Source organism: Felis catus, chromosome A3 (assembly GCF_018350175.1).
Source record: "Felis catus isolate Fca126 chromosome A3, F.catus_Fca126_mat1.0, whole genome shotgun sequence".
NCBI classification, from domain to species: Eukaryota; Metazoa; Chordata; class Mammalia; order Carnivora; family Felidae; genus Felis; species Felis catus.
Window position 1 is genome coordinate 69,252,739 of NC_058370.1, and position 12,466 is coordinate 69,265,204.

General features: G+C 35.3%; 1 protein-coding gene across 32 annotated transcripts in view; it reads right to left on the minus strand.

Moving 5' to 3' along the window:
• The window catches only part of NRXN1 (neurexin 1), a 1,127,382-nt gene that overhangs the window by 276,782 nt on the left and 838,134 nt on the right, over positions 1 to 12,466 (minus strand). Inside the window, exon 1 of one of the 32 annotated variants that reach the window (XM_045054207.1) lies at positions 8,353 to 8,368. The exons of the other annotated variants lie outside the window; for them this stretch is intronic. The gene's annotated coding sequence lies outside the window, so the exon portion shown is untranslated. Of the gene's footprint in view, positions 1 to 8,352; positions 8,369 to 12,466 lie in introns of those variants that run through there. 32 annotated transcript variants of the gene reach the window in all.

Genomic DNA, 12,466 nt, shown 5'->3' on the forward strand with positions numbered 1-12,466 from the left:
AGAAACTGTATTTTGTTATTTTTTTAATTAGTTTATTTTTGAGAGACAGAACATGAGCGGGTTGGGGAGGGGCGCAGAGAGAGGAGACACAGAATCCAAAGCAGGCTCCAGGCTCTGAGCTGTGAGCACAGAGCCCGACAGGGGGCTTGGGCTCACAAACCATGAGATCATGACCTGAGCTGAAATCAGATGCTTAACCCACTGAGCCACCCAGGTGCCCCTAGAAATTGTAGTTTGAAACCAGGCTTGCTTCAAATTAGACACCTCCTCCCAGAGAAATACATTCTTTTTGGAAACCAAAAGGAAAAGTAACTTACATTTGAGAATGTTAAAGGTTTATACAAAGAAATAAAACAAATACAAGAAGGAAATGCAGGTATGCCTAAGTGAGAGATCTCTCTCTCTTATAAATACTCTCCCTCTGACATTAACAAGTGATAATGAGTATATTAGTATCTTTATTTAAATTTTCTGCTACAAGCCAAACTGCTAAGGCTATTTTAACGAAGGATTTGTTCATAAATTCCTTCCAAAAGTGGCATGCATTCCCCCCTTTTTTTTTTATAATTTATGATATCACTTTGAGTTATAAGAACAAGTGCATTAACTAACTGAATGATACAGGATGGCCCACTTCTCTTTTCCTGAAAAAAGAGACACATTTCTCCCTGAGAGACTGCACTAAATGCAATTTATTCTCTTTGTCTGGACAATCTCATAAAATAAAAGCAGAGAATTCATCCCAGAAAATCAGTCATTAAAATACTATAATTTTATTACTGTTTCTGGACAAATTTTTCTAACATCCCTACAGCCCTCTATTATGAATCACAATGTCTGCAATGAGGAAGTAGATGAGGAAAGAACCCATTAAGAGGCAGTTACTGTACTGCCGGACTCAGCTAATAACCCCTTTATTTTTCATTTTTATTACTCTAGAGTTTATGAATGACAATCTACTCATTGCCTATTGTTATAAATATTTTGATTTAGCAATGGGAATATGCGTCAATAAACAATACCTACTGGAAGCTCTCTGTAATACTTAACAGCCCATGAGTGTACATCATATCATTTGCTGCCTACTGGACATATTTCTTGGGAATCTAGATGAACTCTTAATCTTAGCTATAATAACTGCTTGTAAACACTGCATCGTTTCTGCTCCTTTAACTGTTTTATCTACTGTCTGAAATCATAATGAATCTGCCTTATTAATTTTTCTATCATGAAATACAGTCTTCTAAGCTACTCATATTCTTTCAGAGAGATGAGTCTTGACCTAAAACAAGGAAGGGAAAACTGGAATTGTGAATCTTAAATTTTCTAACAAGAAGTAACCAATTTTGGCAAGAAGTGTGACAAGCTTGCCGAGAGCAACACAATTTACTGAGTGTAAATGGAGAAAGCTGAGCAGGCTCTCATCGGTATACCCTCTCTAAAAATCTCATAGCTTTTTTCTCCCACTTGCCAATATTAATGTCAAAAGCATCCAATATATCAAAGGTTTTGTAGCAATCTGCAACACTATCATTTGATTTCCTCTAAACCATTTCTACAGGAAGTAAATATAACCCAGATACAATGAATGAAATAGAATCTTGGTGTACTGAGGTATGGTTTTCAAAAGTAAGAACAACTTTAGAAAACTAAACTTTGAATCATCACTGAGAACTTTCTGGAGACCATGAAACTTGTGTTAGGTTAGCAATGTCTTGCCCCCTCCTCTTTTCATCCTTGTCTTTTATTTTTTTTTCTTTTTGCTCAGTCCACACTAAATAAGAATATGCCACCTATAAAGTGAAGGTCCAGTATTTACCCTTAAATAGCCCTCCTTCCTTTTTGCCCTGGTCTTCTCTTTATACTAGGTCTGCTCTGGTTTTATCCCTATTGCTAATGTTCACTGACTAATTTCTGAGACCAATATCATAATGTCTTTTCACATATTGTTTTCAAGATGTATTATGCTACATAAAATCAGTACACAGTTATTTGCTTGGGACTCCATCCATGGTACTGTGCTCTATGTGCTCTATGCTATGCAGAGATTAAAAAAAAAATATGCTCACTTCTGTACAGTAGGTTAGACCCTAATGGGGAGCATAGAAATATAATAATCACAAGGTAGTTCAGTGATTCTCAACCTGGGCTACACAACAGAATGTACTATGGGGCACTAAAAACTGTTAATGCTACTTGGATCCATTAAACTAGAATCTAACGTGGTTAATGATGTCTACCAAACAAATGATGCTTTTAGGACTTAGTGGAAGATGTTTTAAATAAGTTCTTACATGTAAGTATCACATCAAGTATCTTTAAAGAGTTAAAGGTCCAGTGAAGCTTTAAAAATCTATGTAACTCTAAAGACAATAATGCATTGACACTGTTTTAAAATTATTCAGAGTGCTTTCTTCTCACAACTTACATCGTCAGAGTTTACAGAAAATACCCCATGTCACTCTGAAATGGATTCATTAAGAAAGGAGGATGTATTATTTATTGATGTATAATAAATTACCACAAAACTAAGTAGATCGAAACTACGATAAACATGTATTATCCACACTGTTTCTGTGGGCCTATAATTCAGGAACAGCTTACTGAGCAGTTCTAGCTCAGTCTCATGAGATTGCATGGAAGAATCTCACTGTAACTGTAATTTGCTAAAAGTTTTGAACAGAATGAAAGAACCACTCCAAGGTGACAGAGAATCCTTGTCATGGGGCCGGCATCATGCTGTTCACAGTCCATTGCATTTGCAGCTCTCCCCTTTGCTATATTTATATTTATTTGTCTTAAATTGTGTTTCTCCCTACCCATGATTTCTAAGACCAACAAGTCTACTTTTACTCTGTAAATATAGAATATTTCCTCTGTGCAAGACACTGTGCCTCCTACTTTTCAGTCTTGAAGACATTACAAATAAAATTAGAAAAGAGATGTGTTCATACACAGCTACTATATCTGGGGTACTATGATAGACACAACAAACCAAGTAATCAAAATGTTACAGTAAATGAAGGGAAAGGGAGATCAATTACAAACAAATGACTATAAGAAGAGTGAAAAAAGATGAGTCAGCATTGAACTTGTGCACTGATGATAAATAAGAGTTTTGAGGGGCAAGAAGGGAAAGTAAACGCTATTTAACTTGACTTTCTTTTCTGGGGCCATTGGTGCCTTTGCATTCCTATCTCACATATTTTGCCTAATTAATATGTTTATAAGATAAAGAAGAGATATTAAGTAGAAGCTGACAGATGAATCTAAAGATTATCTTAAGTAGTCCAAGTGCATTCAATGATAGGGGGATATGAGGAAAGATTAGAGAAGGCAGGCCAAATAACTTCAACCTTGATGGTAAAACTAAATGCAATGTCTTTGGTAGCAAGTGAGCAAGATAAGGAAGGTGGTGAAATTCACGGGATGTGAAAAAGTATGAATTTTACATGGAAACAATTACTATGTTTTGTTTGTTTAACTTTATGGCAAAACTCAGTAATCTGGGAGAGAACCAGAAAGAGTGAACAGAATCAAATCGTGGAGATTAGAAATGGCTGGGTGTCCATAGAAGAAGGAATTGCAGGTCCAGAAAGGGCAGCCCAGACAATAAAAACGAAGATTTTCCGAAGCCTGCAAGTGTACGATGCGCAGCAAAACTAGGAAAGAGCCTGAAGAACCAAGGTTGTAGTGCAGGTAAAGAGCTAACAAATCTATTGTCAGGCCTTCTGATAACTGACTTAAAGTAATAATTGAGTTCTTAGGGTCAAAGTCAGCATGCTTCGACAAAAGTCAAAAAGAAACAGTTATTTTCCTCAAGTTTTACAAAGGTAACAACAGCAAATTAAATTGGCCTAACTTTTCCTTCACAACTTAGTGTAAGAAACACAAAATCTCAAAAACCAGCAATCAAACCGGCTCTACAGTTTCTGATATGGGCCTTCACATTCTTCAATGTGTCTTCTGTTATTCCTGAACTTCATTTTTGTACTAAGGTCTCTGTTTGAAGTGTTCAGGCATTTTTAGACCAGAGAATATTTCCTCTTCATAGTGTAAGTGATATTTCTATATTCTGGCTTACTCTGGACAGTTGGTTGATTCTTGCTTTGCTCTTTGGATACTGGCTATTGGCACACAGGTATAATGATGCATATAAGTCTGCCTTAGATGTCATGGAGATTCCACTTCTTATTCATAAGTGATATCAAAATGCTGTAAAAGTCCATGACCTTAGGATGAAAAGATTAAATCTCTATGTGACATCTTTGTGGATGGAAGACAGGGGCAGATGTATGTTATTGTATTATATTATGTGTGTTATACTTCCAAAATGGCATTTCAATAAATAGCTCAAAGATCAAGTTCCCTCCCTGCCCCTCTTTGTCTTCCTCCTCCTCTCCTCCCCCTCCTTCTTCTTTCTTTTTCTTAGAACGGAAAGCTGCTCTATAACTTCATGTTGAAATTAGGCTTCCTTATTCCTGGCACAGCAGTGATTGGGTCAGTTTTCCTAGAGAAAAATAATTCTGAATTCCACAGTGCTTAGGAAATAATACAATCTGAATTTGAGAAGAAAAATATAAAGATAATACTATGTGGAATGTTTCTCAAAATATGTTTTCCACAAATTTTCACGTTTCTAGTTTGGGTTATGTAACGTCTACTAAAGTGAACTTAAAACTATGTAGAACATCCACCACGGGAGAGCAACTCCCAACAGCCAGCCCTTAACTTTATGTTAATAAAGAGTACAATAACATAAAATGCTGAGATGATAAAGTTAATTTTTAAAAGCAGCATTCAAAATTGTAGAGATTGTATAACCCAATAATCTGTAATTAAAAATATGAAAGGAAATGAGTGATGGTTCTGTCCATGACTGTCTTTCTCCTTTAAAATTTTTACATATTTCCGTTAATAAAAAATGCATTGTTGAAAATATAAGAGGTGTGTGTGTATGTGTGTGTGTATCTATGTGTATGTGTAAGACATATCTGAAAAGGGCTTAAAGATACAAAAGACTGCTTTCTAATTCAAGTGTAGATATTGGCTCTGTTAGTCCTTCAAGCTTTCCAAGTTGCTTATTTCCTTGAGCTTAGACAAATTACCACTGACTAATGTGCTGCTCCCTAGGCCCAATGAGAACATCAACCTTTAAAAGGTGCCTTAAAAATGAGAAGTGTTACATGAATTGATATTTTAGTTGTGTGCATGTGTATAAACCTTTCTGGATATGGCTTGCCATTTGGTTGGATACTTATTTTGGGCCACTCAATGTGTATATGGATGTGTGCAATTTCATGTATGTGATAAATCTTGGCATTTGGATTATTTTTGGCCAAAGAGTAGGTGTGAAATTATACACACATGGTGGCCAAAAATAGCCAAATGGCAAGCCAATTACATAAATGTAGTCTGGCGTCCCCCCAAAAAAATCTGGATTAGTTATCATAAAATCAGAGTTTTAATCTCAATTATTGTTACAACTACTATTACTTCTAGCTACCACCGCTACAACCACTAATCTCTGCTGTAGATTTATTATGCATGCAATGTTCACAAAGTTTTACGTGAACTGTTCCCTTTGCACCTAACAATAATCGTATATATGAGGTAAGTGTTATCATCAATACCACAGAAAGATGAGGAATATGACACTTGGAACTGTTAAGTACCACAGCCAAGTCACATATATGTAAGTGATAGAGTTCAGATGAGAATCCAGACATACTAAACTAAAAATATCAGACAAGTGAATTGCAAGGAAATCCTGCCATTAATACATTATGTGACCTTGAGCAGTCATGAGCAGCTTTTATTTTATTTAGTTTTATTATCTGTAAAATGGAGATGATCACATATGCTCTAGAACAAGAGTGAAACTGCTATGTAAAATATGGAATGTCATCTAATGTATAAATGATTAATATTAAAGTATCTTCTCCCTTCCTATAAACCCAATAGATAATTTACTCTTACATCAACCTTAAGGATAAATATTAATGATGAATAGACCACTAAACAAAAACACTGGCCCTCATATTTTTTAATGTATTATTTTAAGTGTGAATATACATTGTAATTCATTTCAATTATTTCAATTCTTTCCCAAAAAGAAGACCCCCAAAATAGAGAAGCTATTTGAAGAAGCTATACTGTAAAATCATATACGTGTGTGCATAAAAGGTAACTACTGCCTGTATAGAAACTTGCACAAAGATGTTCATAGCAGCATTATTCATGAAGTGGAAACAACCCAAATGTCCATCATTTCATGAACAGATAAGCAAAATGTGATTTATCCATGCAATGGAATATTATTCAGTGTCGAAAAGGAATGAAGCACTGATACCTACTACAACATGGATAAACCTTATAGACATTATGAGAAATGAAAGAAGCCAGTCACAAAAGACCACATATGGGATTCTATTTGTATGAAATTTGCAGAACAAACAAACAAAGAGGGACAGAAAGCAGTGACTGCTTAGGAATTGGGAGTAGGAGAGAGAAAGGGTTTCTTTTTGGTGGTAGAAAATATTCTAAATCCAAATTTGTAGATGGTTACACAAGTCTTTGAATAGACTAAAATACACTGAATTATACACTTTGAATGGGTGAACTATATAATATGTGAATTATATCTCAATAAAGATTTTTATAAACAAATAAAAAGTTAGCCACCACCATTAAAAGGAGTTTCTAGAAAACTTCCTTATTTGCAGAATTTTCCACAGCAAAAATTACATGTATCAATTCATATAAACATATATAAGATATAGTAAATTGCATAGATAGAAGGAGAAACACATACATGTACACATTTTTTAAAACTAGGCCTTTGAAAAACAGTTTTAGGAGAGATCCTTATAGTTAGAAATCTTCACTAGGTGGCTAGGCCAATTTTAAATTATACACTTCATGGCATTTTTACTATTTCCCATGCGAGACTATGTCAGAAGATAATAAGATCTCAGAGGACATTTTTTTCTTCCTAGTCAGCTGAAATTCTCCTGACTTAATTTCAATCTATTTCTCCTTATTATATTTCTTTAGACAGCCTAATTCCTCTCCCTTCTTAGTGGCTATATCCTCTGCCTAAACCTGAGCACCAGGATAACACATCCTCAACATGGCAAGTGTAAAATTATCCAGGTCTGCCAATAAGCCTAGTCATTATGGGCCCTTAGGCTAGAATCTGAAATAATATCTGTAAAGTTTTATTTATTTAGCCTTGATTTGTTTTTCAAGTAATGGCTAAAAACTTGTCACGTTTTAAAATGTTAACATCAACATATGTATATTATCTATAACATACATAGTATATATGTAAATTGTATATGTATATTTAACATATAATGTTTTATATATTATGAATCCTAGGAACCTGGTATATATAGACCCAGTGAACCCGGGTGATGCCCATTTTAGGGCCATTGGGCAATATTGAAATCTATATCCCAAGTATACATTAGGTTAAAAATAGCTACTCTTTAAGCACTCTTTTCCTAGAGAAAATACATAGTTAGAATAGATTCAAAAAATATTTTAGATGCCAAAATTCACCATGAATTTAATAATAGAAAGTAAACAAGATCCATCAAGGTAATGTGCTAAATTTCAGGAGCAGTAAGATTGTGTTCACCAAAACTGATCTGCCTGACATAAAATAATAATAATGATAATAATAATAATAATCATCATCATCATCTCAGGTTAGAAAAGATACATGAATCCATTAAGAGTATAAGTTGGAAAGTACCATTAAATTGCTGTTGAAATAGTTTTCTTATTTCCCTACCTTGTCACAAGATGAACTTTTAAAAATAATCTCTCTCCAACTCACCTTTTGAATAATCCTTTGTGTACACAGAGAAAAAATCTGATATTTTCTAATATATGTTATTCTCTGTCACAGTAGCTTAATTTACATTTTGTCATTTAGTCTTCTTATAGGAGTTTGACATCATTATTATAATACTACCATTAAGGAAACAGAGGGTTGCAGATGTTAACTTGCTTAAGGTGCCATAGCTGGTATATGATATACCTTGACTGGTTTCAAAGGCTATATATGCATGTTCCTTCAAGCATAAGTTTTCTCCACAAAAGCATCTGACTGTTAAAGTATCTAAAGTCAAGAAACAAATATGAATGTTTTAAATTCCTCCAGTAACTGTTCCAATCTATACTACACTGAATCAGCTTTCTTATTTAGTAAATCTCTCTTAATAGTAGCTTGGCCCAAGTTCAAAGCTTTTCGGTCACTCCAAAGCTCTTCTCTGCTATTCACACAAGCATAAATTAGAACCTTGGGTGTAGCTAGGCAGCATCAGTTGGGATCTGACTTACATAACTCCTTCTCTCTTCTTCTAGGGCCAGCTTCTTCTTAGACTTTGGGTGAGAAGAAAGGGGAGGAAAAGGTTCAGCTTTCTTTCCTGGACCTGGACAGCCATAGTGCTCCTTCAGTTAGCTGTGGCTCACTGGCCTGCAACGGCTGGCAGAAGAAACCACTGTCTAGTGACCAAACGCAGTTCTCCAGCAAAGCACCACACAGTGCCCTCCAGTGGAAGACATGATTCCCACTCAACTACTCACAGGTTCTCAGCCAGTAACTCGTGCCACTGGGGGCACCCTCACTGAGTACTGAGCGCGCAGACTTCCTGTGTGCCAGCACAGTGGTCTCACTACCAGTGACTTTCTGAGGCGTCCGGCGTGTGGATACGAGACACACACATCCTCGTCACACTGAACAGTGAGTGTGCAGATGTCTCCACCACTACCACCTCTCTGTCGGCCCATTTACTGATGAAGCAGATGTTAAAACAAGGCAATACAATTCAAGTCCCTTTGTCTGATAGTCATCTCCAATCTTTATATATCCTTCTCATAAGGTATCCCTTTCTGGATTTGAGAAGGGAATAAAAGCTTTTCTTCAAGCACATTACATTCACTAGAAAGCCATCTGTTCCAGTTTTCTCCTTACTTTGGTTCAGCATAGAGATGATGGAGAAAGATCCTGGCTGCTCTCCATAAGCCTGGAGAAGCTGTGGTCCACCTCACCTCCCTGCAGTTCTCTAACTTAGCATGCACAAGTCCCAAATACCCACCGTTCTCAGCTTTAGGCCTGAAATACACTGAAGAACATTAAGAAATAGCTCATCACGCATTCAATTACATCTGACTATAATACAAATCTTTCTGATTTTAACCAATTTTTTTAAACATCAAGCTATAATGGCTTTTAAAATGTGTTAATGTTCTTGTGCTGACACATTTGATGTTTAAACATGTGAGTCTTTGTACTGTCTATTTTAATAAGCTACAAAAGGTGATTAGACTTCTCACACCAACCCTGTCCAATACAAAGACTAAATATATGTAATTTCCATTTCAAATCTGCAGCAAATGTGACATTTTACTTTATTGCACACCACTTAATTTCTTCATTCCAAATAGTTCTGGTCCAGGTTTGAAGTGAAAAAAGAATGAGAATTCATGCTTACACTCCAAAGGTGCCAAGATTACATGATAGCGAAGTACTCTAAACACTAAAAGAGGAAACAATCTAGCTGTCTCTGTAGGCTTCACCCCTGGAGTGCTCTAGCTTTCTGACAAAGCTATGATTTTAGTTAAAAAACATACCAAAGTTAGTGTTTCATTTATCCCAGGTTGAGACAGGGAGTTAAACTGGACCTTAGTGTGCCCTCTGAATACTGAGGATTTGATATACTAACAGATACCTAAGAGTCTAATTCAAGAGTCATTGATGTAAAATGATAATAATTACCATTTATCCAGTACTTATGGTGCATCAAGCATTATGCTAGGCCCTTCACAGGTCTTACTTCATTTTATTTTTATGTATTCAGTCTAACCCAGGGAGCCCTCATCTCACAAATGAGAAGATGGAGGTTTAGAAGATTATAAAGGTAGAAACTATTAGACCCATGATCCAGATTTATTCATTAACACAATATAATTAAGTCATTATTAGTTTTGACCATCTCTCATTCTGGGATGTGCAAGCACTACCCAGCGCTGATGGCTATCATAACCAGCTACCAGGGCCAGTCTGGCACAAGATTATCCCATGAGATCAAACCAAGAAATCAGGTAGGAAAGGACATATTTTTGTGCCTGGTGCTTGCCTATTACTGATTCAACTCTAAAAACTAAATAAGATAAGACAATATAAGATACAATAGGTACAATGCAATACAATACAATACAATACAATACAATACAATACAATACAATACAATACAATACAATAGAATCTTATATATAGAAGTTCTCCCATAGGTCCTCTTTATAAATCCAAAGCAGACACATCCTACCCCTAACAACCTTGTGACTCATTTTGTGAGGTGGAAAATTAAGGCACCATGCCAAAGTGCCCCTGGAGGTCAGCAACACCTAGCATGTGAAGACCCAGGTGTCCTGACTTTCAGGGACGCCACTTCCTCAGAGGTAGGACAGAACAGGGAAATGCCAACTTCTTCTCTAGTCTACAGAGCGGGGACTCTCTGCTGAGGTTTTCTGAGGAAGCCCCAGTCCTCTCCTGACAGGTGAATTCTAAGAACATAGAGGGGCCAAGGCCCCAGGTAAGCTGCTGCTCCAGGCAGCCAGGAGCCATCAGGAGACAGGGAACAGATGTGAAACCAGGGCTGGGTCGTATGTAGGGCCCAGCATATTATGTCAGGACCAAGGCTTGGGTACTAAAATAAAACAAACATAATCACTGTCTTTTGAAGTTTCTATTTAGTTCAGTTAGAACCCAATGCCTACATTCTTAATTACTAAAGTATATATATTACTCAATAAAACCAAGGAAAATGTTTGACAGGTATGTGATTTACTCTCATTAACCAAATACTAGATGTGATTTTGTGTTTTCAAGTTGTTTGTTCCAGTAAAAAATGAGTAAGATTAGCAATATATTTAAATGTTAGTTGTCCTTTAAGCCTCTGCAAAAATTCATTTTGCAACCACTGTATGTATTTATTAATGATGTATAATAACTAATTATAACACTGCATTATAGCTTGTTAATGCTCTCTATATTAATAATTATAATACTGCATTAATGATGTTATTAATGTTGTTTATCTTTCAACTCTCAAATATTCCTTCTTCAATCCAAACAGAAAATTAAAATTGCTTCTGTAATTATTATCACTTGCAGGCAAGTAATACAAATTTGAAGAAAATCAAATCAAAATTTGCCAGTCCATCCTGGGCAAGGAGATCCAACACAGGTACATGCATGAACTTCTGCCTAAAGAAACAGGTTTGTTTTGTTTTCTCATTTCATTCATTTTAAAAAATGTTTTAGTTAAGACTTGAATATTGTGAATTTATTATATAAATAACACATCTCTCTATCATACTGTGTTTGGTTTATTAAAACATACTTTAAGTCATGAATTTCAACTTCCTAACTAGAAAAATCCAATTACAATCTACTGGCATTTTTGGAGATGAGAAGATTGGTAGTACGTTATTGTAAAATTTAAATCTGATTAATATTTAATTGCATCCATGTTCACAGGTATTAATGAGAAGTGTTTTCTATGAGCCATAGCTATTACTGGAAAACCAGGAATAATTCTGCAATTAGCATAAAATGCACTGTAATTTTGAATAATCACTGATAGCGGTTATTGAGTGGACCTTGTAGAAGTAATAAACTTATTGATCCATGTATTAATTTATATGTAGGCTACATATGTTATTAAAATGATACTTTGGAGACATTAAAAAAATGACTTCTTCCTTTAGCAGCCGAGTAGGAACATGTATTTCACAGGTTGTCAAACTACAAATAAAGTCCTTCTTTGCTAAATGTAAATTTAAAGCAGTGGCAAGAAATAGATTATTTACTAGTTATGAAATTATTAACAGCACAATCAAAAACACAATTTTATTTCCAATCATATATTACTATGTGCCTATTTTAAGATGCCTCTCAAATAGAATATTTAGCTTTTTTAAATATACAAGTTTTAGTCATTACTTTCAGATCTGGGGAACTTGTGGCTATGCACCTCATAGGTGCTTAACATAAACACACAGTATTCAACTGGTCTAATCAAGTTCAAGTGATGGAGAGTTACTGACAGAAATTCCCAAACAACGAAATTAATGCAATGATAAATAATAACTGTTAAAAATTTTTTTTGAATCATTATCATTAACCACTTCTCAAAATGGCTGTGATAACAAAGTCTGGACATATAAATGTGATTTGAAAATAATTAAAAGTGGCCACTAGATTCCAGCAAAACTTTACTTTGGAAGAAACTGATTTGAGGAAGGTCCTTAGACCTTATGTAAGAAAAGCCAGTATCTCAATTAACCATAGGAACCACTTAAAAAAGTTTCCCCAAATGTGTAGATGAGTTCAGTGAACCCACATGTTTATATAAGACTTTGTTTTCTTATTCTGAGTATTTTCTCCTAA